General features: G+C 33.1%; 1 protein-coding gene across 8 annotated transcripts in view; it reads left to right on the forward strand.

The window, feature by feature from the left end:
- The window catches only part of GPM6A (glycoprotein M6A), a 176,660-nt gene that overhangs the window by 113,992 nt on the left and 49,911 nt on the right, over nucleotides 1-12,757 (forward strand). The gene's annotated exons all lie outside the window — the stretch shown is intronic.

The raw sequence follows: 12,757 nt of genomic DNA on the forward strand, positions 1-12,757 counted from the left end.
CTGTTTAGTGTTAGTAGGAGTAAAGGATCTCAAATCTTTCTATTAATTTATTTGCACAAATGTATAGAATGTATGGTTTATGCATGTTGGTGTTTTGCATTTGTGTCTGTCCCCACACTCACTTTGGCTGGTTTCTACTTGATTCTTTGTCTTCTAAAGACAAATTATTGACAACAATTTTGACCTGTGCTTCATTGGGAACAAATGTTTTGGCAACTGGCCATTGTAACAGATTTTCTGGGTGATATGCACATTCTACAGTGATCATGCCAAAGCCTGGCATTTCAGATAGCTTCCTTTTCAAGAGCAGGTGTTCATTTATTCCACATCATTCTGCAACCTTGGCAGATGAGCTAAAATTCAGAATAGAAGAAAAAAAAAAAAAAAAAAGCTTTGATCCAGCTCCATAGAAAGAAAATCCTAATGCTTGAGCTTGAAAGAGATCCAGAAAAAGAAATAGATGTGTGAAGTTGGGTTGTAACTGGGTGGGGGAATAGGGAAGGATGGCAAATTATAGAATGTACTACTTCATTAACTTGTCTGGGTTCTGCATGTTTTAAATATTGTAATACTTTGCCTACTCAATTACTTATTTAAATCATTTATGTACTGATGGGGTTTGTCTGGACAGGAATCTTAAAGTATCAGTAAAATTCACTTTACAACAATTCCTCCAACCTTAACAACACTGATTGAAGTTTTTTTTCTAATTGCATTAGAGTTCTATTCTTTGTTACAAATAACATTTACTAGTTCTGTTCTCTTAGGAGATACAGTTTTCTTTGAATATCTGAACTTTGTCAACATTGTTTTAATTACACATAGTGTAAACCATCAAAATTCATCATTAATGCAAAACATAACACATGTAAATGTGTGAGACCTGATAGGAAATCTATGCTTGAGAACTGAACATATAATAAAAAATACCAACACTGTATCAATAAAGAACATTCTCGGGCTGTGCAGTTCCATGGCTATCATACACTTGAGGATGATAAATATTTGATGAGTTTCATTCTGTAGTATACTATTTTCTATTTATTTAGATTGCAACCATCTCTTATCCCTTGCTTACAAAATAGTAGATGTATTTTATCTTTATAGCATTCCTTCACCTTTGCATAGGCTATCTCAGATTAAACCAACTGCAAAACATTTTTGTCTTGTGCGCTTCTTTATTTATCCCTCGGCAGTTTAAATGTTAAAAGCAGTTTAGCAGTATTCTGTCAAAAAATAAACATTTTTAGCTTATGAAGCCTGCTGAGAGAGAGAAAAACAGCTTACCATAAAAGCTACAGGGTATATGTATAAAATCAAACTCAATTTGAGCCGCCTGACTGACCCACCTACCTTGTGGACTGATGACTTTCTATGATGAGGTAGAATCTTCTTGTCTCAATTATATGGGAATTAAGTAGATGAGTCCAGAGGACCTATTGTAAATTGATGGTATGTTTAAGGCGAGAAAGAAAGAAGGACTTAAAATATGACAGTAGCTCTTGGAGACATCTCTGCTCTTGCTTCACACACAAATAATGGTATATTCTTGCCAGTGTACACTGGAAATAATGTAGGCCAACAAATCTTCAAGTGGATTATGGAGTTTGTGTTGCTACATATTGACACAACCACTTTGCTGACCATACCTGAACATAATATAGTGTGTATATCTGTATGTTTTAGAATCCCAGCAATTACTGTGATACTGTAATTTACAACTATGAACTCTTGAGCTCCAAATGCCATATTATTCTTACTATTCGCAACATGGTGAACACTTGCTTTTTTAGAAGATCCTAGCAGGGAACAGTTTTTCAACTCTTCAGAAATTGGAATTCTGAAAATTCTTCATCAAAGTAAAAGTCAAATTAAAAAAAAATATGGAAAGTTAAGTTTAGCTTGCAAGTCAATATGTGCCCTTTGAAATAGATTCACATCTCTTCTTTGAATGTTACTATTAGGCAGTATTCTGCAGTTGTCATACTCTTCAGTAGACATTCCAATCTAGAAATGACAGAAGAGAATTTTGTAAAATATATTTCATCAGATCAAATATGTTCTTGCAAAGTATTTTATTTCAATTGAACTGGAGTTTTTTGAATGACTTTTTGAAAGAAAAAAAGTTACTAACCAGACCAACTATTATTGAAAAAAAAAATAAATCAGATAACTTTTAAGTTGCCTGTAAGCTTTTTTTTTTTTTTTTTAAGCTTCAAGACAAAAATGTGTAGTTATAGTTGTTATCATAATCGTGTTAAGGTCAACATCTCAGTGACAATTTTTTTCTCCTGCATTCTGGAATCCTATATTTTTTCTTGGTCTGCAAAGCAGTAGAAAAAGTGTTGTTACATTTTTTCTGACTGATTTGTCTTAGAATGTTGTAGATTAATGTTACATAATTTTAAAAAAATGCAGAAGTCCTTTGGTATCACAGCATCAGGATGTGCACACAGACAAGCCAGAGCATGAAATGTAGTGGGGAAAAAAACATATTAGTAATAAGTATTCAAAAATACGAAAATTGAAATTTGCAGTAAAAGAGAACTGAAGCATCTCTATTGGGTCTTTCAGATTGAACTTATTTAGTGGCCTTGGCACAAAACTTTTTTCGGGGGAGATTTATACTTGAGACTTTCTTAAAATGTTTTGCATAGTGGATGTGAAAAGTGCAGTTTTCCTAGAAAAGATGTTAAGAACATTTTCATTTCCATGTCTTCTCTTACATCCTTTCTGTCAAGATTTTTATATTTCTGTGTCTAAAACAGGATGTACAAGCTTGTATTCAAGGTCTTGAACAGAAGATTTTATTGAAAGATGGGACCTAAAGTGTTTATTAAAGTTTAACTTACATTGGTCTTGGTTTTGTTCTTGTTCTCCCACCACCCATACTTTTCATATAAGTGTAGTGGCTTATTCCTGAATCCCTAGCCACCTCCTTCTTCCTTCACAATCATTTCACTTTCTTTCCTTACTACATTGGTTCAGAACATATATAAATCATGGAAAACAGCTGTGTAGCTAAACACGATAATCAGAGATATTGGAGAAGGCAAGCACTGCAAATCACTGTAATGAGGGCTGTAGAGAGGAAAGAAGAGATCCTAGCTCAAAACCACCTGGAGTTAGGGGGAGGTAAAGGGCAGAGTAGCTATGATCTGACAGTTGCCTGTGACCAAAGAGCAGTACTACTATCTTTATCCTACTACAGATAGGAAATGTATTTACAAGTAATTCTGCTTTTGGTGATGAAATTATGTTCATAGTCTAAATCATGAAGATGTTTGTTTGCATTTTAACAGAGAAAATCATGGGGGGGTTCTCTTTTAGGATCTTATTTAAGGTAATCCCACCTAACAGCAATGTAAAGTACTAGAGCATCCGAATAAAACTGACTATTACCGGAGACTTAGCAACACATCTTCTAGAATAAGCAGTCCCAGAGATTCTCAGTGCTGTACATCTTTCTCTTACCTACACTTCTCACATAAATGCCTACAGCTAAAATATACCACAGTAAAGGACAAGAGTATAGATTGAGAAATGCAAACTGCAGGAAGAAAATAGGCTATAACATTTTAATTGGTTTTGACAAGTGGTAAATTCATGTGTTTTTTGGCCAATTTTGCTGTAAGTTTGTTTTTCATTTACTGAGACAATGATATTGCGTGATTATTACTGGAAGATTCTTAAAACTGCCTCTTTTTTTTTCTTTTTTTTTTTTTTTTCCACTTAGGGGTTTCAGCACTTGGTCCTGGTTTTTTGTTTGTTTAACATTTGGAATTCCTTAAAGCTATATATGTATATTTTGAAACATTGTTTTAAATATCAATAATGGTTCTGCAATTTTAATATTCTTCTCTAAATTGTGACCTCAGGCATTCAACTTTGTGTTTGTTCCTCGGTGTCATTGTTTCACTGATTTTGCTAATTTTTCACCTAAATTTTGTATTAGCCCTTATAGCACTAGTGCATTGATGACTGCAGAAATAGTAGTCTTCTCATGAGAAATTGTAATTTTGTGTTGCTGATGACTTTTAAAGTATTCAATCTCTGCTTGGTAGTAATCAGCCAAGGATTTTCTGTATCCCTTATAGAAGGCATTTGTAGAGGTATCCAGAACATGAAAGAGCTGTTTTTGGTGTGAGTAACCAGGAAAATAAAACTTAGATTATAATTCCTCTTCAGAAAGAAAAAATTTCTCCTCTTTGTGAAAAAAAAAAAGAATTTGAGTAAAATTTCATCTCAGAAAAATGTAAGTTGGAACATCTTCATTTTTTGTTTTGAAGCTTATCTCGCATAGAACACCAGCATAACGGCCATGAGGGACCTTTCAGGCTTGGGATCTGTAAGTGCGACAGTATACTTTAACACCGCACCACAAATATTGTACCAGACTCCCAGGCTATTCACTGGCTGTTTATTCTGATAAAATTATATATTGAGCAGAATGTGAATAAAGGTTTTGGAGATACTTAATTATCATAACTTTAGATGTGTGGATGTGTGGGAATGGGCATCATCTAGAAAATGAGCTTTTTTTTTTTCTTTTTAAATGTAATTTTAAAGCCTGTTGAGCCAGTGCTGTTCTTCAGAAGTCTGCCAGTAGGAGTCTTTGAACCTGTAGTAAGGTTGAAATTAAAACAAAACAAAACAAAACAAAATCCAAGAAGCCTCCCATCAGCAGAGTTGCAAATTGTTCCATGCTGGAATACCATCTGCTCTCCAAAACCATGGATTTTTACTAGAATGCAGCTAGTATTGCTGAAGATGTACCCTGCCATGTGTTTCACAGTTTTCATTTGTTGTACTTGCCCTATCTCATTAAATACCTTTTGAAGTCTAAAGTATTTATTAAATGTTAGTCTAGTGAATTTTAAATATGTACCTGTTGTCTGAAGGTATGCCTAAGATTTAAAATTATGCCTAGGTTCCTTATCATCATCATTTAGTAATAAACATTACTGCCGTTTGTGCTTTGTAAAAGTGGGCAGTTTTCTGTCATTACAGGAGGTATACTTGCAAATTCACTGAGATTTTTTTCCTAGCTTCCTGGAACTTGTTGGTAAAATGTATTGCCAACCTCTACCTCTTTGTGCCTTCCTAGCCTGCAGAAAGGCTTTCTTTGGCTAGAAGAGCTGGTGAAAATGATGGTGGTTGGGCACTGCATTTCTGCTCTCTTGTTAGCATTTTAGGTATATAAAATTTATATATTTTGAGATTATAAGCAGAGTAACTTGTTCTTTAATTTAGAACTAAATGTTTAGGAAAAAAAAAGAAAGTCTTCCCTTATGATGGTAAATACAAGTTTTTTTATGTTATGTTTGGCAGTCTGTGGAAATTGGAGGTTTTTTTCATTGCTTCAAGTGTCTTATCTGTCCAAGAAGAACTTCACTTTAATGGAAAACATGACGTGACTCTGCTCTCCTCTTGTAGGCCTTGAGAAAAACTACTATTCGTCTGTACTTTGTCGACATTTGATTTTTTTTTCCTTTTTTTTTTTTTTCCCTAGGAAAGTAAAAGGGATATATCTGTGTTTTGGAATTCATAAAACTATTTTTTAAGTCACCACCACAGTGAGAGGTGAGACCAGGTATCGAGATGGTTGTTTTGGTCAGTTACGCTTCCTCCCTCTCTCATCTTTCAAATGTTTTGCCCCAGCCCTGAAAAAAGAGTGAAAATCTGCTTCCACAAATGTGGACTCCACATTTGTTTTTATCACTAAGTATTATTGATTTCTCTAAACAAAATGAATGTGATTGTGAAGGTATCTTAAAACTAATATGTAATTCTGTTCCACTTTGTAATGGTTATATACACCTTGTTCTGGTCACTTCATAATTTTTTTTCTGAAATGGAGAACACAATTTTTGTTCACATCATTCTCACAAAACTACACAAAACTACTTGTATCATGCAAATTGCTTTTTTTCCTATAGATATAGCATTCTTCCATGGCTCAGAGACCAAACACAGGCCAACTCTCCAAAAATCCAGGCGTGAATCTACTGATTCTAATAAAGGGTTTTTGGAGGCCAGTTTGTGTAATCATAGGTAATGTTTAGTTTAGTTTATTCGTAAGTCCCTTGAGCTACTTCTTTTCTTCAGTACCTCATTGAACTGTAGGAATTGGAATTCTTTTTTTTTTTTTTTTTCTTTTTAATGAATGGGTTTCTTTCTCCTTTTTGCACAGATTTTTTCTCCTTTCTCCTTTTGCACAGATTATCCTTTCCCCGATTCTCTTTTTACAAACAGTAATCAGCAGTTATTTTTTTATATTCTGAATTCACAGCCTTTCAATTCTTTTTAAAGTTATTGTCTGTCATGTTGCAGAAGCATTTGTACTCTTAAAAACTGCTAGCAGTTGATGCCTTAAAAAAGAAAAATGTAGTGTCCATTTCATCTACATTACCTGTATTTTGTATTACTTAGTTTATTGGTTTACTTAAGGATTACTTAAAATTTTGCTTTGGGTACCTAAATCCTATTCACAGATGTGTGAATATAGTGAGAGATTCCAACTTCACTCAAGCTCTGCAGTGGTCCTCACATTATGAGAACCAAAAAGTGTTGTACTTATCTTTGGTAAAATACCTTTATGTTACACAGAATAGGCCACTGCATACAACAGGATAAATTTTTGTGCAAGGAAGAAGGGTTAGGAAAGGCTGTATTTCATTCTGGAAACTAGAATAATGTTCACAGCTCATTCTTTTTTCTCAGGGTTATAGGTCTGTAGATCTAGCTGGTAGAGAGATAGTAATTGACGACTTCCACTAAAAGTGGAAGGAGGACTGTTCCAATGAGCTCCGTTCAGGGTCTATCTCTATTCCATATTTTTGTGAAAGACACAGATGTTTTCTGATATATTTGAAAAATACCAAAGTTAATACCAGACTGGCAGGACAATGGAGAACAAACTTAGATTTATTGAATTTGTCAAAATAATTTTTAAATGATATGGAAAATTCAGCAATGTCAAATGCAAGGCAGCACTACTGACCATGCAAATACACAATATTATGGAAATGACTAGAATAACAGAGTTCTGTTAATCTGTATGTGCTTGTGGGTCACAAAACAAACATGAATTTGTGCTATCATGCTCTTTGGGAAAAAAAAAAGAAAAAAAAAAGGTAAATCCCAGAGTACTAGCATACAAAAGAACATATAAGGTAAATAACTGTCACAAGTTATTCTAGAGAGTCTGAGAATGGACTTAGTCACTTCACAATATCCTTCCTAGAGTGGTGATTGCACTTTGGGTAGTTCATGGTTCATGACTTCTACATTATATATATATATATATATTTAATTCTGCTAAATGTTTTGTGGCACAGTCATCACTGATTCTTTAAGGAAAAAAAACATCATTTGCATATCTTACCCTAGTCAGAATATTTTGGCTGTTTACTAAAAATCTGATTTTCATGAACCTGTCTTTAAAAACAAAACAAAACAACGCACACAAAATTATTTTCCCAGAATTGTAAATAATTGACCATATAGCTGAGTCCACTGCTAGTGGCCTGAATTTTCAGATTTCTAAGTCTGATGAAAAAAATTTGGTGGTTTTTCACATGCAGAAAAGCAATTTTTTTTTTCTTTGTATCTGGCTGTGTAAACCTCCTGCTGTGAAATGTTGAAACAAAGATAAGCAAAGGCATGTGAGAAATTATGTAACCATGAAACAAAGATATTGCTTCCAGCTTCCCTATGTGTTTGTGTGCTCAGTATGGAAACTAGTTGGTAGTGTCTGTTTGGAGACATTATTTGGGATGTTATTTTTAAGGTAAACTTGTAGCATTGCTGCTTCTCTAAATATTTTCCCTTTAAAAAGTCTGTGCATATATAGCTGCCTCCCCGACCATATGTTCTGCAGCCACACTGAGACTTGCCAGGAATTCTGTAGCTATTCAAAAAGTGACTCTGCTTTGGGTGTTCAGCAATGGAATCATTTACCACAAATTGATTATTTTTTTTCCCCATCATCTCTTTGGATGAATTCTGCTAGGTCAGGAAGCTGATGAAATCCCTGGAGGCAGCTGAATTCTTGTTCCCTGTGTGCTTGTGGCTGTAACCTAGCCCAATTACAATTAATGCATGATTGAAAAGCAGTTTGCAAAAACCTTTCTGCTACTGCATGTAACATACTGGATATGCTCCCTGAATTAAAATAAAATTGAATATCAGATTCCAATTTTTATAAAAATGCAGTGGAATGACTAGCAGTGATCTGAGCATAATTTTGAAAATTTCCCATGATATTTATCTGCAGCATGTGGAATTATAGTCAATTACACTTGTTACAATAGTAGTTAGGGCACTTTTCGTAGTACTCCCTGGTGATGTTTGCCTGGGAAACAACATGATCAGTCATTGAAAGTCATTGTTATTAGCAAAGAATGTACAATTCAGTATTCTTTATCATAACACTTAAAGCATGAGTTGTTTGCAATTTTATTTATTTATTTATTTATTTTGTATCTTAGCAAACAGACATTTGTAGCTTTCCATGTTGGATAATATCCTGTTCATAAAATGTAAATTCTCAAATCAACAGTGTTTCAAAAAATTAAGTAGAAAACTTGTGTACTGGTTTCTGTTGTCTTCTAAGATGCCTTGTTGTAAACTGTCGGTCAGAACATGAATGTCATTAACTTGTCTTTTTCTCTTATGCATATTTAGTATTTTGCTTGTTGGTATGCTCTCAATGTTGTTGATATCTAATCAGAATAACTACAGTTCACTGAAAATTCAAGACTGTGTTACCTTTAAAGAAGAACCATTCCCTAGACAAATCGACAAAATACTGATAGTTTGACTTACCAGCAATTTCTTGAAGGTGACATCTAACATGCTGAAAATTATTAGCTCTATTCAAAGGAGAAAATGCTTTTCATCATTGGAGAAGATGAGGACTAATTTTCAGATGTTGTATTGTTGCCCTGCTTGAGCACAGCCTCTGCTTTTTCAGTGCATCTGGGGCTTGGCTTTGTATGTCACTTATAAAATGAGACCTGATTTTATTTATTTCCTTCCACTTTCAACCACTTCCCTTTAGCTAAAGGGATGAGAATTTGACTGCAGAGCACGAGAAAGAAGGAGTTGTCTGTCCTGGGAAATATGTTTGTAGGTGTTAGCAAAATGAAGATATATAGTAGGTGGTGTTCTGAAATAGCACGAATGACAATAGCACTGATAAATTTAATTAGAAAGATTTTTACAAATTCTGTTTCATTTCCCATGTGTATAGGATTTCATCTGGTAGACAGCCCTCTTCCAAATCCTTAAGTACCTCCCAATGTGAAGTTTAGGGCTCTCTCCTGTGTTGCCCATTCATGGAAGAGATAGTCCAAGTACTTAGCAAGTAAACCAGAACACGCTTTTCTGAGATCCAGCTAATGTATGTATTTACAAATGAGAAGTTCAGTACTCTTCAAGTATCTTCACACAGAACAAGTAATGGAAGAGGTAAAGTAGCAAGGTTATCTTAATCTTGATACTTTGTTTTAGAAATCATCAGAGAAAACCAATAATATATACTTTCATAATGGCCCAAAGTCTGTTCCTGTAGTGTTTTCTCAGTGTCTTAAAATAAAAGGAACAGGAGTTGTGCAACCCATATAAAATTTTTATGTCCTGAAAGAGATATATATATATATATTTTGAAATCTTAGACTCTTTCATAAATTTCCAATTCAGAAATAGGGTTTATAAAAAAACCAAACAACTTCTGTTTTTGTATTTTATTTTAATTTGGGTTATATTTAAATATTCTTCCTTATATATATATATTTTAATAAAACCTGTTTAAATTCAGACATCCAGTTGAAAATACTGACATTTAAAATTAAAAACACAAAAGGTCTGAAAAATATGTTAAAATCATATTTTTCCCTTCAAACTTTTTTTTTTTTTTTTTTTTTTAATATTTTCTGGAGTATTATGGGGTGGGGGAAGACATTGCTTAAAATATCATTAAATACAGAGAGAATTCCTTCTTGCCAGACTGTATGGCACTGTGAATATCCCCTCACTTTCAAAAAAAAAAATGTCTAGAGGCAGTCAGAATAAGAATATTCTCTACTCTTGGTGTGTGGGGTTGATATTAGGCCAGAAGAGCATCTGATTCTTCCATTCGCAAAATTTCCTGTATATTGCAAATGCGGGTGCCCTGACTGTATCCTCTTGGCACATTGCAGGCAGTGCAACATAGCTCTGTTCTTGTGCACCATGAGTTTCCCATGTAAATGTGGGCAAAGGTATGTACCTTTAGTAATGATGTAGAAGAGGCATACTTATAATCCCTAGAGGTAGGATTCATCCTTGTGTTCCCAAATTTAGACCTAACAATTGTGAAGTCTTCTTGCTATTTTTCCTTGAACAGCAGTGACTGTACTGTGACCTTTTATGAAAAGATTTTTCAAGAGTGTTTGCACCAAACCTGCATAGGATTTTATAATTTCTACCCATTAATTTAAGGAACAAGGATACAGAACTTGGCTTCTTTCCTTTTCTCCTGTCTTTACAGTGAAAAAAATGCAGATCAGTAAATTAAGGGCCACATTTTGCATAAATTTGTATCTAGGTCAAAACACCAAAGTCAGTTAAGGATAGAATTTGACCTTTGCATTTTATAAGAATCCTGCATGGAAGGTGCATGCTGTGGTATTATCTATAAATGAGCACTATGCCTCTGCTTTGTTGTTAAATATATAGGCAGTACAATTACTAATTATAAATAATGCATTTCAATGGAAGAATTTACTATGGATTTTTTTAAGAAATTAACATGAACAGGAGGTGAAGAGGTTAGCCATAGAAAAAGCTGAAAAAAAATAAGGAGGAAAAAATGAAGTTAAAATCATAACTGCTGTAGAGGAAGTCCTGTTAAAAATATATTCTGTTTATCATCAATCGTAAAATGGCAGTGCTCTTTGTAGAAGAAATACATAAATAAGCAATCTGTAAAATACGAAGTAATTGAGTTGGCATGGAGAATTTGACAATGTTATGTAACTGTTGCCTGATTAATATTAGAAAAAATCTATGGAATTAATAAGTTAAAATATTGTTTCAGTCTTAAAAAAAATTTGAAAAGTTTAGTTTGTGATTAAAGTTTTATATCCTGTCTTCAGCAGCTCAGTATTTTGGATTACTTAGTTTCATTAAAGCACAAAAATGCTACAGCATAAAAGACACATTCTCTGGTTGCTTTGTTAAAAATACAATTTAAATTATGTAAATACTCATAAGTAAGTACAATATAATAGTAACAGATATATATGTTTTACATTAACAGTTTTTTTTTTCCAAATATGCTTATCTTTTCATTTTTTTAAAACCTTTCTGTCTGTTGAGCTTTTCACTTTTTATTTATTTATTTTTATTTATTTATTTTTAATTTTTCAGAAGTAGAATATACTACTATTAGAACAGTGTTGAAGAGACTATAATACATGATCTCAGTATTTGTCTGCGACATTTTTTGAAGACTAAAAGGCTTACTTCTGGATATGACTGTGCTAACCTAATTTTGACAGCCTAAAGTCATTTTTTTTTTGTTTGTTTTTTTTTTTGCTTTTTAAATTGTTTTTACATAGTGCCTTATAGCTTTTTAATTTTAGGTTAGAAAATTATATATTTTCCTTTCCACTAAGCAGTTAGTCTTTTCAGAAAATATATATGCATATATATGCCATTAATTTTTAAAGTTTTAAAGTTTTATTCTCATGTGTCTGTTTTAATTAAACTATACATAAAGTTAAAATGCTTTTTAAAATAGGAGTTCACATTATTCAGTTTGTGATTTCTGAATAAGTAGAGACATAAAATGAAGATAATACAATGAATACAAATGTAATACTCATCAAGTAGTGATTGACCATATTCACCATGGGACTTGTAAAAACAATATTAGGTAAAAATCACTGCTGTAAGAAAGAGAAATGTCTGTTATTTTTTATGGGTCATAACAGCTATGTATTCCTAAAGCAGCTATTCACTTTCTGTAGTAATCTTATTTTAAATCACCAGTGTATTTGATAGGATAATATATTACATTAGAAATCTTTTAAGCTCAAACCTTTTGAGAGAATAAGCAAAAATCATCTGTACCTCAAAGGCAGACTGGCACACTACCTGGAAATTTTATTTGGTTTAAAAATAAATAAATAAAAACTTAAAATAACTGAAAATGTTTTAAATAAGGGAAATCTAATACAGATACTACACATTATTAGCAGAATTTAAGACTGTCACTGCTCAAGTCCTAATATTTGCTTCATTATATCCCTGGTTTTATTTTGCATATGTTACACTATCTTGATTTTTGCTTCATTTCTTTTTCTGGAACTACTTCAGTGAAATAATTTACAGGAAGGTAGATACGTTTGCTGTGAAAAGTGAGATTAGAGAGAGTCCCAGAGCAGTGGAGTAACTGTGAAGATCTACAGAGTACTTATGCTGTATAGCACATCAGTGGAACAGGAGATACATGGTAAATGAGAGCTTATGCATCTAGTCATCATCTAGAGTCATTTTCCTTGATACAGATTTTCATACCCTTACTCTTTAAAAATTGTCCCTTCACTGAGTACTTGCTGAAATTACTGTTCCTGCAGGAGTCAGTAATAGATGCTGTTTAAATCTAGTGAGATCTGGCTTAGGTTTTATATGTATGGTCTGTTTTGAAGCCAATGGAAGTCTGGCTACTACAGATGTTTCTGTTCAAAAGAAATACATAACTTATTTC

The sequence above is a fragment of the Anser brachyrhynchus genome (assembly GCF_964034855.1).
Source record: "Anser brachyrhynchus genome assembly, chromosome: 4".
Lineage (NCBI taxonomy): Eukaryota > Metazoa > Chordata > Aves > Anseriformes > Anatidae > Anser > Anser brachyrhynchus.